The sequence below is a fragment of the Eptatretus burgeri genome, chromosome 6 (assembly GCF_056783735.1).
Source record: "Eptatretus burgeri isolate ZD-2024b chromosome 6, Ebu_testis_v1, whole genome shotgun sequence".
In the NCBI taxonomy this organism is placed as follows: Eukaryota; Metazoa; Chordata; class Myxini; order Myxiniformes; family Myxinidae; genus Eptatretus; species Eptatretus burgeri.
The window spans coordinates 97,273,487-97,299,211 of NC_140966.1; the positions used below are offsets into that span (position 1 = coordinate 97,273,487).

Sequence of the window (25,725 nt, forward strand, 5' to 3'; positions counted from 1 at the left end):
ATTTGTTGTTGATACGTCACATGGTTTGGCAGCCATCTTGAAAAAACCCTAAAACCTTCAAACATCTTCTTCTCCAGAAGCGCTGGTCCAATGAAGGCGAGATTTCACGACTATATTAAGTGACATGTATGCGATGCAAGTTTGTTAATTTCAAAGTGATAGGTCACATGGTTTGGCCGCCATGTTGGATTTAAGAAAAATATTAAATAATGTTTTCTCTGGTATTTCATAAGCCATCGAAGCGAAAATTTGCAAGTGCCTTCCTCGCTCAAGTGTGCATACATGGCAAAAAATTTTTACCTCAGAAGTCACATGGTTTGGCGGCCATCTTGGATAGAAAAATAGACTTTATCCGATTTACACGAAACTTCACACACTTGTTCGGGTCGACGATGGAAAGCAGAATTTAAATTTGATATCATAGGTCACAAGGTTCGGCAGCCATCTTGGATTGAAAATGAATAAATTTTAAAAATCTTCTTCTCCAGAAGGGCAAGACAGATGAAGACGAAACTTCACACATATATTCCTCATGAGGTCCTTTCTCAAGTTTGTTAATTTGTTCTTGATCGGTCACATGGTTGGGCGGCCATCTTGAAAAAACCCTAAAACCTTCAAACATCTTCTTCTCCAGAAGCACTGGTCCGATGAAGGCGAGATTTCAGAACTATATTCGGGACACGTAGTTGATATAAGTTTGTTAATTTTGAATTGATACGTCACACGGTTTGGCCGCCATGTTGGATTTAAGAAAAATATTAAATAATGTTTTCTCTGGAACTGCTTAACCTAACGAATCGAAAGTTTGGAATTATCATCTACCATCGTGTGTGCACGCGTGGTAAAAATTATGACGTCATATGTCACATGGTTTGGTGGCCATCTTGGATAGAAAAACGCACCTTTACCGATTTACACGAAACTTCACAAACCTGTTCCAATACCCAGTTGGAAGCAGAATATAAATTTGTGATGTCATAGGTCACATGGTTCGTCAGCCATCTTGGATTGAAAAATAATATCTTTATACGTCTTTTCTCCGAAACCATTGAACAGATCCAGGCCAACCTCCACCACTATGACCGCCTCTCCATGACGAATAAAAAGTTCTCACCCCCTTTTGAGGTACGACGCAACGTTTGGCAGCCATAGTTGATTGAAGGAAAAATATTAATTAATGTTTACTCTGGAACTACTGCATAAATAAATGTGAAACATCACATTTATGGTGGAACAGTCATGCGGAATGAGGGTATGAAATTTCCACGGGATTCGGCCCAGGGTTTGGCAGCCATGTTGGTTTTAAGAAAAATATTAAATAATGTTTTCTCTGGAACTGCTTAACCTCGCGGCCAGAATTTACACTTATCGTCTGCGATCGTGTTTGCACATGTGGTGAAATTATGACATCATACATCACATGCTTTGGCCGCCATCTTGGATTGAAGGATAAATATTAATTAATGTTTACTCTGGAACCGCTGCTTCTATATATATGAAACTTCACGTTTGTAATATAGCCTACATGCGTAACAAAAGTTTAAAATTTCAACCTGATCGGTCACACGGTTTCGCAGCCAGAATTATTTAATTATTTGAATCTGTTCGCCAGTAATAAGGAAATTGAACGCTTTGTGCTGCCCGGTTCGTTGCTCTTCAGTCCCATGCCATATCGAAGCAGGCCTCTGTTTGTATCACTCTTCAATAATGTTTTTTCTGGAACCACTTTCCCGATGAATGCGAAACTTTGCGACTGTCATCTGCAGAAAGTCCCATGTTGTATCAAAGGCGGACGGACTGGGTACCCGGTCATCACTGCCAGCAGTTATAAAGTGGCAGTTCTAGTTATTATTATTTTTCTTCCGCCGTAAATTTGCAAAATTTCCAGTTTTTTTCGCTTTAAATGCCATTTTCTCAGAAATGCTAAGACCAATCGACACAAAATTTTCACCAGATGTGTATCTTTTTTGATAGCATACATAATTGATAATTATGACGTCATAGGTCACGTGATACGGGCGCCATCTTGAAAAAACAGATCAACTTTGGACCTCTGTATCTCGGAAACCTTCTAGTGTAAAAAAATTTCGCTTGATACATTTGAACAAGCTCCCTCTCGGGTATACGTGTGATTTTTCGTGACGTCATCAGTGAAGAGGTATCCCAGTAAAAATTCGTCAAGTAGAATGCCACATGGCAAAAATTTGAAATTTCTTGAGCATCATCTACACAAAAATTCATCGTAGAAAAAAAATATTTTGACGTCATCAGTGACGTAATTCGGCCGCCATCTTGTTTTTTTGTGTTTTTTTTTAAAAATCTTCTTCTCCAGAACGGCTGTGCAGATTGAGGCGAAACTTTACAGGCACATTCCCCCTGAGGTCCTCTTTCAAGTTTGTTAATTTGTTGTTGATACGTCACATGGTTTGGCGGCCATCTTGAAAAAACCTTAAAACCTTCAAACATCTTCTCCAGAAGCGCTGGTCCAATGAAGGCGAGATTTCAGAACTATATTCGTGACATGTCTGCGATGCAAGTTTGTTAATTTCAAAGTGATAGGTCACATGGTTTGGCCGCCATGTTGGATTTAAGAAAAATATTAAATAATGTTTTCTCTGGTATTTCATAAGACATCAAAGCGAAAATTTGCAAGTGCCTTCCTCCCTCAAGTCTGCATACATGGTAAAAATTTTTTACCTCAGAAGTCACATGGTTTGGCGGCCATCTTGGATAGAAAAATAGACTTTATCCGATTTACACGAAACTTCACACACTTGTTCGGGTCGACGATGGAAAGCAGAATTTAAATTTATGATATCATAGGTCACAAGGTTCGGCAGCCATCTTGGATTGAAAATGAATAAATTTTAAAAATCTTCTTCTCCAGAAGGGCAAGACAGATGAAGACGAAACTTCACACATACATTCCCCATGAGGTCCTTTCTCAAGTTTGTTAATTTGTTCTTGATCGGTCACATGGTTCGGCGGCCATCTTGAAAAAACCCTAAAACCTTCAAACATCTTCTTCTCCAGAAGCGCTGGTCGGATGAAGGGGAGATTTCAGAACTATATTCGGGACACGTAGGCGATATAAGTTTGTTAATTTCGAATTGATACGTTAGACGGTTTGGCCGCCATCTTGGATTTAAGAAAAATATTAAATAATGTTTTCTCTGGAACCGCTGAACCAAACGAATCGAAAATTTGTAATTATCATCTACCATCGTGTATGCACGCATGGTAAAAATTATGACATCACACGTCACATGGTTTGGCGGCCATCTTGGATAGAAAAACGCACCTTTACCGATTAACACGAAACTTTACAAACGTGTTCCAATACCCAGTTGGAAGCAGAATATAAATTTCTGATGTCATAGGTCACATGGTTCGTCAGCCATCTTGGATTGAAAATGAATAAATTTTAAAAATCTTCTTCTCCAGAAAGGCAAGACAGATTAAGCCGAAACTTCACACACATATTCCCCATGAGGTCCTTTCTCAAGTTTGTTAATTTGTTCTTGATTGGTCACATGGTTTGGTGGCCATCTTGAATTTACCTTAAAACTTTCAAACATCTTCTCCAGAACACCTAATCTGATCAAGGGGAAACTTCACACCCCTATTGCACATGAGTAGGGAATACAAGTTTGTTAATTTCTAATTGATAGGTCACATGGTTTGGCAGCCATGTTGAATTTAAGAAAAATATTAAATAATGTTTTCTCTGGAACTGCTTAACCTATCGAAGCGAAAATTTGCGTCTGTCATCCTCCATGATATCTGCATACATGGTAAAAATTATGAGGTCACAAGTCACATGGTTTGGCCGCCATCTTAGATTGAAGGATAAATATTAATTCATGTTTACTCTGGAACCACTACTTCTATATATGCGAAACTTCATATTTATAATTTAGGCTACATGTGAAACAAAAGTTTAAAATTTCAACCTGATCGGCCACGTGGTTTGGCAGCCAGAATTATTTAATTATTTGAATCTGGTCGCCAGTAATAAGGAAATTGAACGCTTTATGCTGCCCGGTTCGTAACTCGTCTGTTCCGCGCCGTCTCGAAGCAGGCCTGTGTTTGTATCACCATTAACTAATGTTTTCTCTGGCACCGCTTATCCGATAAATGCGAAACTTTGCGACTATGATTTAAGTCTCACGTTGTGTCAGTTGTGTCAAAGGCGGACGGACTGGGTACCCGGTCATCACTGCCAGCAGTTATAAAGTGGCAGTTCTAGTTGTTATTTATTGTTGTGAATGAATGGTGGTTTTTTATTTTGTTATAATTTTTTTTTTCTCTGCTTCCTCGGTACAGTGTGTGGACGTCCAATTCCGGGAACTGTTTCATGAATTATTGCGAATCTTTCTTTTGTGTATGATTCTATTTTTTGGAATACAGATACCCGATGGAAGAGGACGGACGGAGGCCGGGTCGGCGAGGTGAAGGTGCTGCTCGAGATGTGGAGACGTTCCCCTGCGAGTACTGGGAACGAGTTCCCCTGCGAGTACGACCAAGAAACAAGTTAATAGGCTGGTGTCTGCGGTGGTCAGTGTGGCGAAGGAGATCTGCCAGCTTCCGGTCCGCGCTTCTAATAATTATATTTTCGCGGGCCGGGACGTTGGCGGATTAGGGCTTCAACACCCGGGGTCGGAGGCAGACATCCAAACTGTCGTTCAGACGGTGCGGATGCTGTCCTCCAGCGACCTTTCCTTACGCGGCATTGCCACGCAGCAGCTCTTGTCGGTCGTCCACCGGACGATCCGCTGTGTTCCCGTTGAGTCAGACGTGGATAAGTTCCTGTCTGGCTCGATGGAAGGGCCATTGGCGAACTCCGGGTACAGCGGCCAAATTTCCACGCTCTGGTCTCGGGTGAGGTCCGCGACGCGGCGGTTGAATGTGACTGTCCGTCGTGCCCTCTCAGGGGAGCCCGTTGTGACCCTGGGCCATTCCCGAGAGTGCAGCTCGAAAGACGTGTGTTCTGCACTTCGGGAGTGGACCAGGGAGAAGTTTGCACAGCGGTTGCTCGGCCTCCCGGACCAGGGAAAGGTGGCCGCTGCACTGAAAACGGATAAGTTTGCCAACGGTTCCTCGTGGATTCGCAGTGGTTCGTTTATGCGCTTCTGTGATTGGAGGTTTGTGCATCGGGCAAGGCTGAACTGTGTCCCGACTAATGCTGTGACCCATCGGTGGAATCCCGCTGCCCCCCAGGGGTGTCGGCGGTGTTGCTATCCCCGGGAGACTCTGGCTCACATTGTTGACCATTGTCCCCCGGGTATGGTACCCATTCGCCGCCGTCACAACATGATCCAGAGTCGCCTGGTCAAGGCCATTCGTCATGGGGACGTATATGTAGATCAACATGTTCCTGGTGATCCCTCCCCACATGAAAGACCAGACATCACTGTGGTGGAGGGAAATAAAATCACAATTGTTGACATTGCTGTCCCCTTTGACAATGGTTCCGATGCCCTTGCCACTTGCGCAGCTGCAAAGAGGGAAAAGTATGAAGGCCTGCGTAAAGCATTGGTGGCTAAGGGCAAGGATGTCCAGGTGCTTGGATTCATAGTGGGGGCACTGGGATCGTGGTTCCCTGGAAATGAGTCGGCCCTGAACCGGTTGGGAATCTCCCGGTCTTACCGGAAGCTGATGCGTCGGCTTTGTTGCATTGATGCTATTAGTGGATCCCGGGATATTTATATTGAGCATATGTCGGGCCATCGTCAGTATGTGGAGGCTTGAGGTGGGTACTCCCCCATTTCCTTCCCTCCCTCCCCTTCTTCCCCCCCCTCCTTTTTTTATGTTTGCCTAAGTGAATGGATCTTGCCAAACGGTCGAGAAGGGCAAATTTTCATTTTTAGACTGGTCCTCCTTTTATTATGGCCTGGTGCCCTTAACTGGCCCTTGGGGGTGGTGTTCTTTTTATTTCTGACATTCCCCCAGGGGCCTCTTTTTATTCTTTCTGATTATAACGGCGTGGAGGAATTTTATCCTCAGTGTTTATTCCTTTTTAACTCTTTTATTTTGGTCTTTTAAACATTTTTAATAAATCTGTTCTTATCAGTTTAGTCGCTGATATGTCGTGCAATGCAGGACTAGTCTATTAAATGTATTTTTGGTATCGAGAGTTGGATTAGGGGCTTGCTCCGTCCGCTCCATGCATCGACCCGGTATTGCAGTACCTCCGAGAACGGTGCACCCCCTTTGGGGGGTATTTATAAACAAAGAAAAGATTATTTTTGTAATTTAAAGTGTTTGTTCAAGTTCTTTCTGACTGAACATGCACTTAAAAACTGCATGAGACGTGATACTTGCTGTTGCTGGACTGTTGGGTGCTTTCTTTCATCCTTTCCTCTGCCTCCTTCCACCCTTGCTTCTGCCTCCTCCCACCCTTACCTCTGCCTCCTCCTACCATTTCTTCTGCCTCATCCCACCCTTGCCTCTGCCTCCTGCGACCATTTCTTCTGCCTCCTCCCACCCTTTCCTCTTGCTCCTCCCACCCTTTCCTCTTGCTCCTCCCACCCTTTCCTCTTGCTCCTCCCACCCTTTCCTCTTCCTCCTCCCACCCTTGCCACTGCCTCCTCCCACCCTTGCCACTGCCTCCTCCCACCCTTGCCACTGGCTCCTCCCACCCTGACCTCTGCCTTCCCCTTCCCTTGCCTCTGTATCCTCCTACCAAAGCCCGAGAATACCATAGTTCGGCGAACTTGACAATCAACGCCATGGTGTTATCCAACTGTTCACGTGCAGTGTTGAGTTAATTCCTCCTCATGGAATGTGCAGGACATTTGAGACATTCAGGCCTTTTAGACGGTTGCAGACGTTTTATTTTCAACACTTTAAAATCTACCCTTAGACCCCATTGACCTTTACAAACATTTGACTTTACACCATTCAGACACTGAAATCCCTTGACCTCTTCGAGCTTTCAACTTAAGACCCTCAAGACCCTTTAACCTCTCCAAGACCCTTAGCAAGTAAAAACCATCTCGCATCAAAAAATTGTGAGAATAAGTTTATTCTGGAACTGAAAGTATGATTTAATAATGAATTATTGTGAATTACTCAGTACAATACATTATTAAAACATTTTCACCAAAGGAAGCAATAAAAATATAAACAAGAAAATGAGCAATCCAAGATTGTAGACCCTCGCCAAGACTTGTTCTTTGCAGTGTTTGTGTAGTTTTGTGTGTTGTATTGTGTGCTGTGTTTGTGGAGTGGTGTGTTATGTCATTAATAACAGACATAATTAGAACTGCCACTTTGTAACTGCTGACAGTGATACTTGTCAGGTCAGGCCAGATTAGATCTGTGACTTGCTGCAGGTATCATGTAAACCTGTACAAACCTGTTCCATGGTCGGGTTGTCGGCGACTAAACCGTCTCCCCCACCAGGTTTTCTGGTGAGGAGGGTGTTTGGATATGGACACCCAGCAGGATTAAAAACAAAACCTGTCAAAGGGCGGAGGAGCTCCTTATGAGCCAACGGCCATCCATATCTAGTGCCCAACTGTGTCTGCGGACATCCTCCTGCAGTTGGGTTACTTTTGATTAGCAGGTTGGTGGCAGGATTTGCACTCTGGCCACCGTAAAACCCTTCATTCCGCAAAACACACAAACGCAAAGAAATCTGAAAACCCACTCCGTGGGATTACCTCCTATGCAGCTTCCCTTCACAGGGCAGCTCACCGGATGACGGGATAGGGGCAAAGCCTTCGGGACCCCCAATCGTTGACGATAGGAGGGAAACCACGGGGTAACATTCTCGGGTCAGATTGCACGAGAGTGTGTCGGAGTGGTGCTGAGGTATCGTCCACCAGACGGCGGTCTCCTTGGGTTAACCTGAGGCGGTCCCATCGGGTGGGTGCCTGGAATGTCCTATCCCTAAGAGAGGATGATCACCTCTCTCTGTTATCATCTGAGCTTAAGCGTTTGGACATCAGTATTGTAGCACTCTCTGAGGTTTGGACACCGGATTACGGTGAGATCATGGTGGCTGGTTACACCTACTATTGGTCTGGTCGCTCTGACAGTAACCATGCCCAAGGAGTTGCTGTAGCTGTGTCCAATAAGCTGACCCCAATGATAATTGAGGTAACACCGGTCAAGGAGCATATTATGAGAGTAAGGATTCCTCACTCCTTTGGTGTCATTTCCCTGGTCTCTGTCTATGCTCCGACTGAGGCGAGTGATCTCACCGTGAAGGATGCATTCTATGCCACACTCGAGTCTGTGGTTGATCAGTGCCCCAGACGAGATGCACTTCTAGTCTTGGGGGATTTCAATGCATTCACTGGAACTGATAGGGATGCTTATGAGACGTGTGTTGCTCCCCATGGGTCAGGAACTATGAACCAGAATACCACTAAGTTCCTTGACTTTGCAAGAAGTCATGGACTTAGGGTGGCCGGTTTATGCTTTCAGCACCAACAAGCTCATCGCTGGACTTGGTATTCCAATGCTGGCGGTGTGGCAAAGGAGATTCACCATGTCCTCATTGATGGTCTCTGGAGGATGATCCAGAACTGCAGGGTATACCAGAGTGCTCAGTTCCTCAATAATGACCACCAGCTTGTTGTAACAACTCTTAAGTTGCACCTTAAATCCTGGAGATTGGTACCATCCCAGCCTAGGCTGGGTGTTGACAAGCTCAAGGATGAGAGGGTAGCTGAGGAGTTTGCGAACAAGCTGAGTGGAGATTTGGAGGGTCTGGCTGCTTTGGGAGGTCCTGAAGAGTTGTGGAGTGCCTTCAAGACCACCGTCATTGATGTTGCTTGTGGATGTCTTGGAACTCATCGGAGGGCAAAGAAGAATTTTGTCTCTCAAGGGATACTGGATACCATTGACCAGAGTCGCAGGGCCAGGCTGAATGGCAGAGCTGAGCTGTTCAGGGAACTGAGGCGTAAAACTGTACGTGCACAAGGAGGGTGGACAAGGAGGCCTATGTGCGAGGAATCTGTGAGGGGGGAGAGCATCACCTGTGATCAAGTGATTATAATCCTGCCTTCAGGGGAATTCACGCATTGTGTTCATCCAAGCCCATCCCTCGGTGTACTGCAGTGAGAGCAGAGGGTGGTCGGCTCTTGACAGAGGAGTCCGAAGTGAAGGCCCGCTGGGCCGGTTACTTTGAGCGGTTGTACCAGGCTGATCTGCCAGTTGTCGAGTTGGATTTTCGGGCTGTTACAATCACTGTTGCTGACCCTCCAATCAACTGTGGTCCACCTTCGCATGTGGAAATACAGGCTGCGGTGAACCGGTTGAAATAGGGTAAGGCTCCAGGGATCTGTGGCATCCATGCTGAACTTCTCAAGGCTGGTGGAAATGCTGCACTTGTGTCTTGCATGCAGTTCTGTGCTCTGCCTGGAACACTGGCATCATCCCAACTGACTGGAAGAGGGGTCTTGTGCTCCCTCTCTGGAAAGGGAAGGGTGATCGCCAAGACTGCAACAACTACCAAGGGGTGATGCTGCTCTCAGTGCTGGGCAAGGTCTTTTCTTGGATAATTCTTGATAGGGTTCACCACCATCTGCTTGAGCACCAGCGTCCAGAGCAGTCAGGCTTTACACCAAAGAGGTCAACGATTGACCGTATCCTTGCTCTTCGTGTCCTTACCGAATGCAAACGAGAGTTTCGGCAGGGGCTGCTTTCAGCCTATGTTGGTCTCTGTAAAGTGTTCGATTCAGTGAATCGGGATGTCCTCTGGAGGATTCTTGGTCTTCGTGGAGTGCCACCAAAACTGATCGATCTGATGTCTGAACTCCACTCTGGTACTGAGAGTGCTGTGAAGTGTGGTGGTACCATGTCTGACTTATTTCCAGTTGTTACTGGAGTTCGTCAGGGGGTGTGTACTGGCCCCCACACTTTTCAGCACTTGTATGGACGATTCTCGGGAGGATATAGGAGATATCAAGCTGCGGTGCATCGTTTGGGATGTCAAGATCTCTAACCTTGATTTCGCAGATAATGCAGTCATCTCTGCGGAGACTTTAGATATCCTTTTGGGGGCCCTCGAGGTGCTGAATGAGGAGTCGGAGCCCCTGGGATTATGGGTTTTCTGGGTCAAAACTAAGATTCAAGCTTTCAATGACATCTTGGATGCTGCTGTCCTGTCTGTGCCTGTTTGTGGTGAGGATGTTGAGGTCGTGGAGAGATTCACTTACCTTGGCAGTAATATTCATGTCTCTGCTGGCTGTAAGTAAGAGGTCAATAGATGTCTGGGTCGGGCCTGGGGAGTCATGGAGTCATTGGATAATGGGGTGTGCCACTGCCGGTACCTGTGCGGGAGGACGAAAGTCCGAGTCTTCAGGTCCTTCGTGCTTCCAGTCTTGCTCTACGGATGCGAGACTTTGACTCTGACCAAGGATCTGAGACGGAGACTTAATTCCTTTGGTACCAAGTCTCTTCAGAGAATCCTTGGCTATCGCTGGTCGAACTTTGTGTCCAACGAGCGGTTGCTGAGAGAGATTCAAATGAGATTTGTTCCGTGCATCGTCCCTGAGCGTCAGTTGTGGCTGTATGGACATGTGGCTCGTTTTCCTGACGCTGATCCTGCTGACCAGATTCTCTCAGCGAGGGAGTCTCGTGAGTGGAGGAGGCCAATGGGCTGACCACGTGCCTCGTGGTTGCAGCACATTGATCGGCATCTCAAGGAGATGGGGGTGGGTCTGGCATCTGCCTTGGGGATATTCAGACGGAGGCCCCTGGAGTGGGCGCAGCGGATAGTGGACGCAGTGACGCACTGCTCTGGCACATGCTCCCATACCTGACCTGATCTGCAGTGATGACTCGGTACCAAGAAGTCCCACTTTGATCGGACACCTGACCTGACCCATGATATTTATTATTACTCAATTGAATTTAGAATGGGATTCAAATAAATTAAATTCCAATCAAATTGAAGACCAAATAGGTACAGTCCTGCATTGGAATAATCACAAGGAACCCAAACAAGCAAAGATGAAGTAATCAGGAGGAATCTGGATAGGATTCAGGTTTCAGCTGCTGCCCCTCGACCCTCAAACCCATCCAGGCATAGCCAAGTGATCCTTACTCATATATATGTATATATATATATATATATATATATATATATATGTATATATATATGTATATATGTATATATATATATATATATATATATATGTATATATATATATATATATATATATGTATATATATATGTATATATATATATATATATATATCTTCTTCCTTCGGCTGCTCCCGTTAGGGGTTGCCACAGCGGATCATCCGTATGATCTGCATAGTGATTTGGCACATGTTTTACGCCGGATGCCCTTCCTGACGCAACCCTGGTCGCCTCTTACGACACAGGGATATGGTACACCTATTTTAACTGGGGTATACACCGGCCCAGTACACTGGTACTCGTTTCGCCGACCTCGGAAGGATGACAGGCTGAGTCAACCCCCCTGGTGTATTAATTCAGTGGCCCATCGGGGCTTTAACTCAGGACCTTTTGGATCCCAAGCTGCTGCCCTAACCACTGCGCCAATGCCAGGCTATATATATATATATATATATATATATATATATATATATATATATATATATATATATATATATATATATATATATATATATATATAATAAAAAGGAACCCAGATGCAAAAAATATATCATCCTGGCTGCCAGACCATGCATCTAATTCGGTTGAAATTTAAAACATATATTCCCCATCACGACTCGATTATAATTGTGAAGTTTTACGTCGTTTGATGAAGGGGTTCAAGAGTTTTTAAAAATATTTTTGCTCACTCCAATGTTCTTGATTTTGCAAGTAACAACCAAACAAACAAATGAAAAATCACTCATAGAGCGACACTTGGCAAAACAGAACAAAGTAGAACGGCACTCGGGAGAACGCATATCTTCCGCAAGGCTGAACAGTTTACATTTTGTATCCCACTTATGGGCTGGATCCGAACCAAAATCTCATCCCCTTGTTCTTGTCACCGATCCAACTCATTCACCTTGTTTTGTCCAAACTCGTACACAAGTTTTTGATATCACGAGATGTATATATATATATATTTTGGCCCCAGCTCAGAAATTAGGCCTGTGTTGACCTTAAAAGTAATTGCTGGTTGTATTCAGTGAGCTGAGATGAAAATTCTGTTCAAATTTCAAGTCAATGAGATGAAAATTGACTATTTTAGAAATTTGTCCTATGTTGACCTCAAACATGGTTGGTGGTTGAATTCATTGACCTGAGATGCAAATCCTCTTCAAATTTCAAGTCAATCAGTTAGAAATTGAAAATTTTTGAAATATCAGTCTTCATTGACCTTTTGAAAATTAAATTTTAAAAATGACTTAATTTTTGAGAATTAAAAGTTTAAATTTGTGACCTGTATGTGATTAAAGGTGAGCGAACAGACAAGCAAACGGAAGCGATCAACATTCTTGTCAAAAAATATTATTATTATTTTTTTGCCAAGTAACAAACAAATGGACCCAAATGCAATACCCTTTCCTCTGGCGAATAAACACAAATCTATCAAATTATCTGTTCACAAAATGAACAAGATACATTTGCAAAAGCAAGCAGACAATCTGGTCCGAGTCGTATCAACAGGTGTACATGTAATTCACTGCAGGTGAGTTTGTATCGGACATTATTTTTCCCATTCTCACACAATTCTCATTTCACCTTTTTCACCACTGCTCGCATGGCCATACTCTTACATCCCAGTTCAGCTCGTATCCTGCAGCTCCGCAAACAAGTCGTAGTTGTAGACCTTTCTTCAGTCCCACTTGACCATTTCATGGCTCATGTACTCTTGCAGCCAAGCTTTCCTCATTGATCAGTGTTGAAAACTTTTGCAAGATTCAGTTCGTTATTCCTTTCCTGCCTCTGAAACTTTCGTGTTTCTCTTTGCTCTTTCGCCAGTGCTCTCTGCAGTGTTGCTATCTTGTCCTTCATCGCTACTATTGGATTTTCATGTAAGTTTATGTTTCCATTCCTGCCTGTAATATCTTGCAAAGGGGTGCCCACTTCATGTAGCTCAGATGTCCTGGCTTGCTCTGTCAATTCCAGTAGGTCTCCATCTCCATCCTGCTCATTTGCTCCTGCAAGGGAAAAACATGAATAAAACAGAAAATTTCAGAAGTAACCAAATTTTCTACGACATGACAAATCTGACATACATTTGAACAAATGCAAGGTTTGTCATGCAAAGCAACATTATGTGGCTTTACAAAACACAATGTAGTGGCTTTATTGATATCACCTATGTTTTTGTCAATTTCAACCCATCCCTTTTACAATTTTCGAAGAGATCATTATTTTCTGAAAAAAGCAAATCTAAATGCAAATTATTATTTTGCTCAATTCTCAGTGCAGTACAAGAAATGACAATGGACCTCATCCCAAATGTTACAATATGGCAGGAAGGATTCACATGTGCCATCACTGGAATGTGTGTCATTTCCTGATAGCACATTATCAAAGAACTTGCAGTAGGAGTGATCAAGGTTAATTCTCTTTCTTGGGAAAGGACATTGTTGGTGATCATCCATCCTGACTCTCTTTCTGGGAGGTTCGGGAGGCAGTGGCGTGTTGCTTGGTGTTAAGGTGAACTGCATTGATGCAGCATTTTGTTTTAGCTTTCACAGATTATCAGCATGCCCAGATTCATACTGTCTCACATCAAAATGATCCTGCGTCGATTAAGACTGAAGATAGTATCAAAAGAACGAAATAATGTCTAAGTTACTTCATTGAAATACAGATAGTACTAGAACGGTACTCCTCGATGTCGCGACGTCTACCGAAATGCCTCCGTCTACATTATTACATCATTTTAATACTTGTACCAAGTTTGATATAAATCCCTTCAGCTTTATTTGAACAGTAACATAATTATTATTAGCTCACCGTGCACAGAAACGAGTTGTTGGCTCTCCATTCCTCATGACAAACTTTTACTTCCCATATTTTTCTCCTTTCTGGATCATCAAGGAAATGATGGATCTTCTTCCTGCTGCCCAATCAATTGGAACAGCCCCATGTTAAACAGCACGACATATTTTACACCTCTAAACTGACTTCGGAATGAAAAATTATAACGATGAGACGAGATGTAATATACTTAGAGTCCACACAGATGCACAGAAATTTCGCAATTTGCTCAGCGAAGATGGGTGAAAAGATGGCGTCTTGCGGTCATGTGATCACGTATCCCCCCAATCACGATCGTTTTCACTGAAATTGAGTTTCCCAAACTCTGATATTCGATGGCTCAACTTCCGACCCCCTTCCGTCCAGCCTTCCACCACTTCTCCTGCCTCCTCTTACCCCAGCCCCGACGGACTCACATCCCCTCCCACCTCCACCCTTCTCCCTCCTCCCACAAAGGAATTTTCTCAGGGTTTTTAACCACATTTGGAAAAATAAATAATTAAAATGAAAACCCGCTTTCGATTCCTACGAACCTTTAACTTGCATCGTAACCTCTGAACTTGCCTCGTGTCATCAATCTGCCCCTTGTTTTGAGGGACAAATTCATCGATATGATCAAAATAAGTCATGGTGTAGATGTTGAACCTCGTTGCCATGTCGTGAATCCGGAGCGAGTTGAGTTACCAAGTTTCTTATGGAGTGCTCGCCAAGTGACTCACTCGAGCAAGTACTCCATTCAAAACCATTGAGAAGGAACAGCTGGCTTGGCAAGCGCTAGCTCGCTGCTTAATAATGGAACACACCGCTGGACATCTCGACAGCATGCAATAAGTACAAAACACCAACAAAAGGACATTTTAAAAATTAAACATTTAAAATATTAATTATCAATATTTTTGTTGTAATGAAAACTTACCTTATTCAGGTTCCAACGAGTTTTCGCATTAAAAATGTACATAAACACAGAGGTGATGTTCAGTGTACGAAAGTGTACGTGTACATTTAATATATAACTTTAAAGTGTACGTGCACCTATCAATAAATATCTCTTGGGAATTTCCCCAGCGGCCTCCTAAATAATTAATTATGGACACAGGTATTTTAACCACCCAGCCAATTTTAATGTTTATCTACTTCACATGGTATGTGAATTACACGTTCATCAGTTTGCTTTATAAGCCTGAAAAGTCAGGCGAGAACCAAGTTTTTTATTTTTATTTATTTATTATTTTTTTTTTTTATTACAAGCAAGCAACACGTTCTTCTGATGCATACCTTTATTTGGGCGGTGTATAGGCAACTGGCAGCTCTGTAGATGCAAAACTTTTTTTTAAAAACTGGGTTACGTGCATGAAGCAAAACCATACTGCTTATAATTCAAAACACCTCACTGCACTCGAAAGCGTGGGGACAGAAATACTGTACTGGAAATGGTGAAGACTTAGAATACCCTTTGAAAACTTTTGTAAGAGGCAGCTTGCAAAAGTTTTCCTGGACTTTGGTAAGAGACCCCCACCTGTAATCTGGAGGTGACACTACATGATACACATTTACATCGAGAAGTTGCATCCCCTTCCCTCCCCAAGACCACTGGCAAAGAAAAAAACACCCCGATGCATGAACTGGGGTCATGCTGATCCTATGTAGCAAGTCTGGATGTAATTGGCCCAGAACTGTTGGAGGAGTAGCACGACAAACAAACGCACACAAACACACAAACACCGATCCATGAATTATAGTGAGGATTAATGTACCTTCATTGGGCGGTGTGTATTCGACCGCTGCCATGATCACTGCAAACAAAACATGACTTACCTGGTTTGAGTTGCAATCAAAATGTACCTTTGTTTCCTCAAAACAGGACCATTCTTTAATGGTACTTCTATCATTGAGTCATAGAATATCAAAGTTTAATGATATTAATGTTTATGCTGAGAAGGTCGTTGTTCAGTCTTCAAATTTACATCAGAGGCAGCTGTGAACCCTCAAAGCTATGCGAAGCGAAAAAGATGGCGGCGATTTCTGAGCGGCTGGAGGGAAAGGTGTGACCTGGCTAATGGGTGTGCTTGTGACGCCAGGGGAGAGAGGGGAAGTCGTGGCCTGCAGAATGGGCTGGGCTTATGACCCACAGACATGAACTCAGCTTTATATATCGAGACTAATAAATGTGTGTGTGTGTGTTGTTAGTTATCTCCATTTGCGGGTTTGAGGAGATGGAACGAAGTCCTCCCAGGACTCAAAGTATCCACCTTCACTTCAGTAAGGGATCACGGGTTCATGGACCAAGCTGTTCAACCTTGTTCTCAGAGTTTTGTTCCGATGGCTCTATTCAGGATAGTCCAAACCGGACTGCCTCGGACCAAACCCTAGACTGCCTCCAATTGTAGTTAATTTGTGGTAACAGTCATGGAGATGGTTTTTAAAATCTCAGTGGCTCAGTTGAAAGCTAGATGTTGTGGTATTTGTGAGTAAGCATTCGTAAATGCCTGTAAATGAACGATTAAAATTAACGGTTATATGTTATAAGTTTTGTGTGGCATGGATCAGTAAATTGTAATATAAACTGCTTGATGTCATGAGCTAATTTTGATTGTAGATGACAGTATTGTATTGTAAACTGCCTGGTGAGATTCGTGAATATGCTGGAACGTTCTCAGACAAAACTTCCAGTAGGGAAGAGAATCGCAGTTACTGGAAGTATTGTTCTGTGATACTATATAAACCCGCGGGAGGGAGGTGTAGAGAAACAGATGATATGTGATGAAACGTGTGTTTCGATCGCCCCATGCTCGATTTAACTCTGAGTGAACGAGGTGTTAATGTGTGGAGCTGATTATAAACAGGTTGATTAAAACTCCTTCAGATTGTGTATCGGGAAAGGATTCCTTTGAGCTCTTCAGTCATACTGGATGGGCCAGCATATGAAGAAGAATGACGCGACAAGACTCAATCATTCAACAGCCCTGGTGGACGAGGTGAGCGAGTGTGAGTTGAGCTGGCAGGACAGAGACACTCGGTGGAAACAACTCAATGCGGGAATCATTGTTGGATATTGTATGTAATGGTGAAATTCCTCATTTGACTTTGCATCTGTTTATTTGAAATACAAGTTTCAAAAACATTATGATGATGTGTTCATTTTAACTCACACAGAAGTCACAGACCCCAACTGAAAAAGATCCATTTGAGTGGTAGCCGACCGGTATGATCATTCAGATGCGTGAAGTGCAAAACATGGATTGCAGTTGTTGCAGAACAGGCTGGGTTCGGCACTACAAACAACATACGTACACTGAAGGGAAAGAAACCCTAAGGTGCATGTACCACCGACACAGTGTCGTTCTTCTTTATTATTCCTGTTGCACTAATTATCACTGGTGGTGCAATTTCGACGCTCTTCAGCTCTCAAGATCTCTTGATCTCATTTTTGAGATCCTGGTATTTGATAATTTTCTTGATTTCTGTATTATTTAAGCCAAAATCACTGGTTACTGATATCTCCATCAGCGATGCTGTCTTTTCCTTTTTGTTCCCGAGAACGATGTTCGGTCAAAAGGCTTTTTTTCGGTTTTCACGCTTGATAAGATCATCAGGTCGTACGTGAGCATGACCTCCTCATTTTCAATGATTGTATTGCCCTTGGTTCGTGTTTCCACAAGTTTTCTGGAATTGGGATGTTGAATTTTTGGCAGATATGCCACTGAATCACTGCATACTTTGTTGTGTCATTGTGTGTAAAGTTGTTCTGATAGATTTTTGCATCCCGAAAGCAGGTGACTTGTACTTTCTGTTTGTGTCTTGCAGAACCTACACTTGTGCGTCTGGCTCAGTCCTACCTTCTTTATAAATCCATTGGTGTAGTGTCCTTGATCTTGGCCATTTATTATTATTATTTGTTCTCCATCCCAGTTGAGCTGACCTCTTCTTAGCCATTCCAATGAGCCTTCTTTGTCGATCCCAACTCAGTCCAATTATTTTTTGTATTTTCCTGCTCTTTTGTTGTTCTCCCAGTAGTTGGTGTATATTTGTTGATATTTCTTTTTATATACTTCTTTTGTCTTTTTTGCAATCTTTGGGGCTGTATATGTCGCTGTTTCATTTTCCTGTGCGGTATCTTCTATCCACACCTGTTTTTGGGAATTCCTTGCAAGGTGAATTAGATATGTTTTCAGGTTTGTTGTGTTCATGCTTTTTTAGAAATTGAATCCGATAGTCTGTTGAACATTACACATACTCAGCTAATCCGAAATGCGTCTCCCTGTGCACCTGGTTGAGTTCCATGAGGCTGCAGGGCCCTCTCGTCTCGGCAGGGATGCACTGGTTTTTGTGGAACATTTGGTGGAAGGTGAGGAGTTTTCTTGTTTTGATGTCTAATTTGTTGATTTCTGATTGGAGGCAGTTGACTATTCCACAGCTGTACTGGAACACTGGCACTGCGAGTTGGTTTGTGGCTTTGATTTTGTTTATCTGGGAGAGATACGTTTTCAGTTAGCTTCACTGCACAAAGGTATTCTTTGGCGATTATTTTGCACAATTGTTTGTGACATACAGTGCCTATAGAAAGTCTATATGCCATTTCAAAATTTCCACCTTTTGTTCTCATTTCACCTGGAATTGAATTGCATTAAATCATACTTTTTCCACCTTTATTTGCACATCGCAACCCACAACTTTGAAATGAAAAACAAATTCTACAAATTTCAGAAAATGAATTAAAAATACAAAACTGGAATATCTTTGTTTGTATAAATGTACACTCCCTGAAGTTAATACTTGGTGGAAGCACTTTTGACAGCAATTACAGGTATAACTCTGTTGGGATAGGTCTCTCCCAACTTTGCACACCTTGATTGGGCAATATTTGCCAATTCTTCTGCACAAAACTGTTCAAGCTCAGTCAAGTTGCGTGGAGAGCGTTGATGGACAGCAATCTTCAAGTCATGCCACAGATTTTCAATTGGATTTAGGTTGGGGTTCTTCCTGGGTCACTCAAGGATATTTATCTTTTTGTTCCTGAGCCACTCCCGTGTAGCTTTGGTTGTGTGCTTCGGGTTGTTATCATGCTGAAGGGTGAACTTCCATCCCAATTTCAACTTTCTTGCAGAGGGCAGCAGGTTTTCCTCTTGGATTTTTCTGTATTTTGCTCCATCTATTTTTGCTTCTACACTGACAAGTGCCACAGTCTGTGCTGATGAGAAACATCCTCATAACATGATGCTGCCACCAGCATGCTCAACAGTAGGGATGGTGTTCTTTGGGTGATGTGCTGTGTTGGGTTTGCGCCAAATGTAACGTTTTGCATTTTGGCCAAAAAGTTCCATCTCGGTTTCGTCAATCCACAAAACATTTTGCCACATGGCTTCAGAATCTCTGGAGTGTTTTTTTGCATACCTCAAACGGGACTCAAGGTGGGCTTTTTGTGCAATGGCTTCCTTATTGCCACCCTACCGTACAGGTCAGACATGTGGAGTGCTTGGGATATTGTTGTCACATGCACACAGTGACCAGTCTTTGACATAAAGGCACGTAATTCTTTCAAAGTTGCCATTGTCCTCTGATGGCCTCTCTGATCAGTCTCCTCTTTACTTGGTCATTCATTTTGGAGGGACAGCCTGATCTAGGCAGGGTCTTAGTGGTACCATATGCTTTCCACTTCTTCATGATTGTCTTGACTGTGCTCCAAGGGATATTCAAGGCCTTTGAAATATTTTTATACCCATCCCCTGATCTGTGCCTTTCCACAACTTTATCCCGGGGGCCTTTTGAAAGCTCCTTGGTGCTCATGGTTGAGCCTTTGTTGTGAAATACACTACCCAGCAGAAGAACCCTACAGAAACAGGTGATTTTATTCTGAAATAATCATAATCACTACAATTTAACACTGGTAGAGGCCATTTAACTTGGTGTGTGATTTTGAAGGTGATTCGTTACACCTGAGCTAATTTACAATTTATATTGTAAGGGGGGGGGGGGGACAATTATCCAACCAAGATATTCTCGTTTTGTATTTTTAATTAATTTTCTGAAATTTGTAGAATTTGTTTTTCATTTCGAAGTTGTGGGTTGCGATGTGGAAAAAGTCTCATTTAATGTAATTGAATTGCAGAATCGAATTGCAGTCTTTAAGGCAACAAAAGGTGAACATTTTGAAAAGGGGGGATGTAGACTTTCTTGAGGCATTGTGTTTGGTGGCCCTCTTCTACCCCGAGGTATTTACACGATACTTTGTTTTCTAACTTCTGTGTTGTTGTTTCAAGGTCAATTTTTATGTTGTTTGTTTTTGTTGCTTTATCTTCGACAAATGTGCACTTGGCACAATTATCTCATCCAAATTCCATTTGAATGTCCTCAGAAAACCGTTTTACGAGTTTTAGCTGTTCTGTCAATTTGTCGTCATTGGTGCAAAGAGCTTTAAATCATCCTGGAGCTCATGTGTCACCTTTCCTGTTTCTTTGGATGTTGTTCTATTGCTTGTTAGGGTGTATCCATGTCCTTGTTTGTTGATGAGGTTACTCAGTGGGTCCAGAGCAAACAAAACAAGAGGCGGTAGGGGGGAAGACTTGAGTACAGTGAGGAATGAGGACAGATGGGCCTGTTTCAAACAGTATATGATGTAGTTGAGTAAGGTGAGGATAGATGGGTCAGTTTGAATTTACATTAAAACAAAATGTCTTCCTCCATCATCTTCTGCACTCATAATAATGGTGAATTCTCATTCAATCCTGTTTCTCATATCGATTAGATTCAGAAACCATTTGCTATATTCAATATTTCTTTTTCGAATTTCCATTCTATTCATATCACAGTGATATATCGCCCTATCAAACAGTACTTCTGATTATACTTGCAACACAGGTGAGGAAAGGAGATGGAAAAAAAAACAGCTGATATTGAAATAATTTATTTGCACGATTCTTAAAGGGTGAAAGTTAATTTTTCCCCAGCTACCCCTTCTAGTCATCCAATCAAAACACAATATCATATATCTGAACTCCAGGGTTCCTTTCAGTGTTTGATGTAACTCCCCAGGGTCTTCCAAAACTGCAGCACTACTGTAGAGCAAAATGTGAAAAAGTGTTGGCTCAGTGAACAAATTCATACAAGGAAATGGGGGGGTGGGGGGATGTGGGGTACTACAATTTTTAATACATATTTTGTATACATAATATGTCGATAACATCAAGTTGGATCGCATGCACAAATTGTCAGTTGCAATGAAACCTTTCAAAATCGATGTTACACGTCACATTGTAGGCTGATGGATGTTGGGATAGCTCATTTGATTGCATGCTCACCTCTGACCTCTCTGGTCATAAATTTGTTCTTCTCTGGAGTCGAACCTGAACAAAAATAGCCATCCTGATTTGGTGCCAGCAGGAGGCGCTGCAGCATAAATCACTCGTTCTCTTGGTGTGGATGGGAAGCCAGCAGCTGTCCTGTTTGAATTTACTATTGTGGACGTTAAAGGGAGCCAGAGTTGCTTCTGAAAAGGGTTAGCCATCGTTTGTTATTGCCCCGGCTAAATTTCATGTCTTCAGATTAAATGAATGTAAATTAGATAATGATGATTTGGGATGGTATTTGATATTGGAATTTGGGAAATGATATTGATTTGGGAAATGATGATTTGGGATTTGGGATTGATAATGGGAGGCTGTTAAGGACTGACTGTTTAGTTTTTAATTTAAAATGGCTTCTCCAGAGTGTAGCATTTACAAATCCGATTCGGAGTGAGTGGACCGGAGAGGTGCAAAAGTTGCTGCATGTGCATTCAAGTCAATCGGATGAAAATTGAGGATTTTATCTACTGTATCTCACCTAAGTTGTTGACCTTTTGGCCTATGTTGACTTCAAAAATAAGTGGTGGTTGAATTCAGTGACCTGATATGCAAATCCTGGTCAAATGTATGGTCAATCGGTTAAAAATTGAGGATTTTAGACGTTTGACAAAGTTGTTGACCTTTTAACCTTTTGGCCTCAAAAATAAAAGGCATCTTGCTTATGACAAACTCTACCACATGGTGAAGTTTCATGAAGATCAGTTTAAAATTGCAGCCTGTAGGTGATTGACAAACAAACAAACAGACAGAACAACGCACAAGACCAACCAATATACGGTACTTGAAAATTTTTAGATTTTTACAAGTAACAAACAGACATACAGGAGTGAAAACGTAACCTCCGTCAACCCTCGTTGGTGAAGGTAATTATGTAAGTTTTTTTTTTTTTTTAAAAAACATTAAATATGTACAGTATACGGTGTTGTCTGGTGGGTACCTAATGTTGCCCAGTGCTGTTCTATCCCTGGTGGCATTTTGAAGGAATCATTTTGTTATTTTGTTTCTATTTTTGTGGGTGTCTAAAACATTTCCCTGCACCCACGAAGGAATGAAGTTGAGGATTGTTTAATGTTCCCTGTCACATAGCTATGAAGGCTAAGGTATAATAGAGCAGTTAAAAAATAAATCCCCCAAAAAAACCAAACGTTTAAAAATAAAAAAAATGTTTTGTGTCGAAACGCTCCCAGGTAGTCACTAATGACCCTCTGAAAGTTTGACGAAGATCCGTTCAGCCATCTTTGAGAAAATGGCGACACACACACACACACACACACACACACACACACACACACACACACACACACACACACACACACACACACACACAGACAGACAAACGGTTCTATTGTACAGTGGATTCCTTGACTTGGAGCACCCCACCTCTCCACCTCTTGCTCCACATCCCTCCTCAGGATCCTGAATCTCCTCCCCTGAATATTCCTTGACCTTGATATGGAACAGGTGTGAATGCTCGTCCACGAGTCTGACACTGTCGGAATGGACTGCTTGCAAACCTCACGATCCATTTGAGATTTGTTTTACCTCGTAAGCTTATTATGTTGTCAGGTTTATTTATTTATATATTTAATTTTTTTTATACATGGTCAAGGCTTGTGGCAGAGCGAGAACATCTACTATAAATGGATGAGGTGTGTGTGTGTGTATGTGTGTGTGTGTGTGTGTGTGTGTGTGTGTGTGTGTGTGTGTGTGTGTGTGTGTGTGTGTGTGTGTGTGTGTGTGTGTGTATGTGTGTGTGTGTGTGTGTGTGTGTGTGTGTGTGGCACGTTTTTGTGGAGTTCTCCTGGAGCCTTCTGATGTCGAATGTGACACACCAATATAATCATCATGATCTCCTGAGTTGATTAGGCTAATTAACTACAAATAATCTGGAAGAATTCCCAAGTTTTAAATGCACATCATGTTAAGGTGTACAGAGCAGCTTAATAGGTCCTTCAATGGCATGGCATTCTAATAATAATAACATTGTAACAAAGCATACATTGATGAATACTAATATTGGCAACAATAATAATAGTAGTATCATTTGGCAAGAATAACAATGAACATATAATCTCCACCCTGGCCCAAGCTCATCTGGCCTTGGTGAAAAGGCAAGCGAATGCTCAAGCAGTACGGCAGGAATGTGTGCCCCAAGACCGTTCTGTTCTGTTCTTTTGTATGGCAGCTTGGCTGCCGGGGAGCTATCATTTCTTGAAAGCGCGGCTGTGCTGCTGATGATGTGCCCCTCTACCAGTACACACTGGTACTCATTTTGCTGACCTCAGAAGGATGATAGGCTGAGTCAATTCAACAGCAAACAGGGCTCACTCAGGACCCTAACATCATAAGCCAGTCACCCTAACCACTAAGCCAACACCAGGCTTGCTTCAAGGCCGTGAAGACCAATTAAAATGTTGTCCAATTGACCAACGGGCCCACTAGTACATTAATAAAATATTATCATTCATTTCCTGAAAAAACCCCAGGTATATTTATCTCTGGACTTGCTTGGGAATGGATGGGACAGGTGCATCACCTGTCTGGTTACTCCTCACTTGATGGTCGACTCAGATATACCGAGTGTCCATAAAGTGCTTGTGCAACTTTGAACTTTCATAACTTTTGATATACACATGACAGAAACAAATTAAAGTATAAATGGTTCCTAAAAGCATAATTAGTAACTACCCTCGCCGAAGGAGAGGGTATTATACTTGGGGCCATTTGTATGTCTGTCTGTTTGTCTGCACAGAACTTGTGTTTTTCTCCGCAACCGCTTGTCAGATTGAGACGAAATTTTCACCATCGGTGCGACTCCTCATGTCGAATGTTTCATTGATAATTATGGCGTCATATGTCACGTGGTGTGACAGCCATGTTGGAAAAACGGAAAAATTTGGACCTCTGTATCTCCGAAACCACACCAACGAAAAAATTGAAACTCAGCACATAGCGAGTATTCTTCATGGGGAATGAGGGATTTTTTAAAATGATGTCATTGGTGCCTTAGTTATGACGTCGTAATTTCCTATTTAGAACGCCACATCCGATCAGTATGTAAAGTTTTGAGGGTCATCTCGGGATAAAATGATCCACAAAAAAACAACATGACGTCATCGGTCAAGTGATTGGGCAGCCATATCGTTAAAAAAAATAAAACAAGCAGTCATAGACTGGTACTTACGAAATCGTCAACTTGACCTCCGACCTTGTCTAATAAAAGCTGTCTCTAGAGAAGCTAGCGACGCAAACCAGAAGTTTCTACAATGATTCTGTACCAAACCATCAAAAATCTAATATTTGACCTCACTGTGACCTTGACCTTTGACCGATTTTGACCAAAATCTAATCAGCACTAGCCATCACCCTCCTGAATAACTTGGTGTAATTTGACATTGGTAGCTTCTTCCGTTCTCGAGTTATCGTGCCTACACACAAACAGATGACGGAAGTCATCAATGTACTTACGAAATCTTTAGATTTCGGAAGTAAAAAACCTTCAAAAACCTTCTTTGAAATGGCGAAACAGATCGAGGTGAAACTTTACCCATATGACTGCCTATCCATGAGGAACAAAATGTTCACACTTGTAACATCATAGGTCACATGGTTTGGCAGCCGTATTGGATTTGCCCGAAAACATATTAAAAAAATCTTCTTCTCCAGAATGGCTGGACATATCCAAGGAAAACTTCACACAAATATTCCCCAAGCCATGATTGCACAAGTTTGTTAAGGAACAATTGATAATTGATTGGTCACATGGTTTGGCAACTATATTGGATTGAAGAAAAGTATTAAATAATGTTTTCTCTGGAACCGCTTAATCATTAGACATGAAACTACAAAATTATGATCTCGCATTGCTGGGGAATACAGCTTTAAAATTCGAACTTGAATGGACGCATGGTTTGGCAGCCAGAATTATTACTTACGAAATCTAAAGATTTCGGAAGTATATTGATGACTTCCGTCATCTGTTTGTGTGTTTGTTTGGAGGCATGATAACTCGAGAACGGAAGAAGCTACCAATGTCAAATTACACCACGTGATTCAGGATGGTGATGGCTTGCGCTGATTCGATTTTGGTCAAAATCGGTCAAAGGTTGAGGTCACAGTGAGGTCAAACATTCGATTTTTGATGGTTTGGTACAGAATCATCGTAGAAACTTCTGGTTTGCGTCGCTACCTTCTCGAGAGACAGCTTTTATTAGACAAGGTCAGAGGTCAAGTTGACGATTTCATAAGTACCAGTCTATGACTGCTTGTTTACTTTTTTTGGATCTGGGTTCCTTTTTATTTGTTTTATTATTTTTTTAATAAGGCTCACTTGGCTGTGCCTGGATGGGTTTGAGAGGGAGAGGAATAGCATCTGAAATGTGAATCCTGTCCAAGTTCCTCCGGATGAGTTCATCTTTGCTTTTTGCTTGTTTGGGTTCCTTCTGATTA

The 25,725-nt window shown here is 42.4% G+C and overlaps 1 protein-coding gene and 1 non-coding gene across 24 annotated transcripts in view; both read left to right on the forward strand.

The window, feature by feature from the left end:
- LOC147025419 (uncharacterized) overlaps positions 1-25,725 on the forward strand; it is an 81,182-nt gene that overhangs the window by 11,637 nt on the left and 43,820 nt on the right. For 11 of the 23 annotated variants that reach the window (XR_015059498.1, XR_015059497.1, XR_015059503.1 and 8 more), the window contains exons 1-2: positions 12,985-16,911; positions 17,090-17,250. The exons of 1 other annotated variant lie outside the window; for it this stretch is intronic. The gene's annotated coding sequence lies outside the window, so the exon portion shown is untranslated. 11 more of the 23 variants (XR_015059508.1, XR_015059507.1, XR_015059512.1 and 8 more) reach the window with 9 other exon arrangements.
- On the forward strand, positions 6,022-6,213 carry LOC147025422 (U2 spliceosomal RNA). The gene has a single exon (XR_015059667.1). It is a non-coding gene; the product is annotated as a U2 spliceosomal RNA (small nuclear RNA).